Genomic DNA, 1,520 nt, shown 5'->3' on the forward strand with positions numbered 1-1,520 from the left:
AGTTGATTGATGATGCATGGAGGGGATTGTAATCATGGCAATGAAACTATATACGATAGGATGAATGTAAAGCTAATGTTCTGCCATGTATACCATCACATAATTCACAATAAAACATTAAAAAAATAAACAAATAAAATGGAATGTGTGGTATTTACTCTCAAATATATCAATGCCAGTTGTACTTTTTAATCAGTTTACAGAATTCTGTTTTAAATTAAAATATGAATACAAAGAACATGCATTGTTTCTATGAAAACTATAATGAATTCTTTGGAAGAGTTCAGTAAGAATAAGTGACTTAAAAAAGTCATTAAGTGAGCAAGACAGGTTTAAATATTGAAGGAAAAAAATCAAACAAATCCATAAAAATTATCCTGATTAATCTGACTAGTTATTGGCCACAATCACAGAGTCCTGGTATGGCACTATAGGATATGCACTGGACTGCAAGGTTGACAGTTCAAACCCACCAGTTGCTCCTGGGAAACCCTAGACGAGATCTCTTAAGAGTTGGAGCCAACTCAGTGGTACTTAGCAACAGCAACAGCAACCACATCACATTAGTTCACTATGTTTCAGACTTTAACATCCAATAGAAACATCTGGAGAGTTTGTTAAAGCAAGATTGCTGGACCCCACCTTCAGAGGCTCTGATTTGTGGTAGGACGTGAGTTTTCCCAAATGATTTGTTTGTACCAGTTTCCCAAATGGTATTTATGCTCCAGTCCTGGGACCACACTTCAAGAGACACTCCTTCATAAATAGGGTTCCTAGTCCAGTTCTTTGAATGTTTTTCTGTGAATTGAGTGATGCTGCACTGTCAATGCGGTGGCTGTTACAACAACCCTGTTTATGGCTAATGTCAGTAAGAAGTGATTGGCGTCCGGATATATTTCAAACAAAGCTGAAGAATTTCTTGATGGATTTGATGTGTGGCATGAAAACCAGACAAGTCAAGGATGACACCAGCATTTTTGGTCTGAAAAATGGAAGAGTAGAATTGCTGTCAATGGAAAGATCAGTGAAATAGGTTTGTGGCAACAAACAGGAGATCAACTTGAAACATTTTAAGTTAGAGTTGTCTTAGTAGAGATCCGTACAGATGATTATGAGAAGTCTGGTCTAGAGATACAAATCTGGAAGTCATTAGATAGTTTGTAAAGTATTGAAACTGGGTACATTCTCCAAGAAAGTGAATATAGTTAGAGAAGACCATCAAGGATTTTAAATTTAAGTCAGACCAGAAAAGACTTAGTAGGTGCTGTCAGTAAAATAGGAGAAAGATGAAGAAGAGTGTGTGGTATCTTGGAACCTGGATGGAGAAAGTGTATCAGGAAGGAAATAAAGATGATTTTGTTAAAGGCTACTATTCTGTTATGGAAGAAAAGGACTGAAAATTAATCATTGTAATTTGTTGTTGTTATGTGCTGTGGAGTCGGTTCCGACTCATAGCGACCCTGCACAGGGTTTCCGAGGCTGTCAATCTTTATGGGAGCAGAAAGCCTCATCTTTCTCCT

The 1,520-nt window shown here is 37.1% G+C and overlaps 1 protein-coding gene across 1 annotated transcript in view; it reads left to right on the forward strand.

Annotated features, from left to right (window-relative positions):
- The window catches only part of PIBF1 (progesterone immunomodulatory binding factor 1), a 310,762-nt gene that overhangs the window by 15,289 nt on the left and 293,953 nt on the right, over window positions 1–1,520 (forward strand). The gene's annotated exons all lie outside the window — the stretch shown is intronic.

The sequence above is a fragment of the Chrysochloris asiatica genome, unplaced genomic scaffold (genome assembly GCF_000296735.1).
Source record: "Chrysochloris asiatica unplaced genomic scaffold, ChrAsi1.0 scaffold00063, whole genome shotgun sequence".
Lineage (NCBI taxonomy): Eukaryota > Metazoa > Chordata > Mammalia > Afrosoricida > Chrysochloridae > Chrysochloris > Chrysochloris asiatica.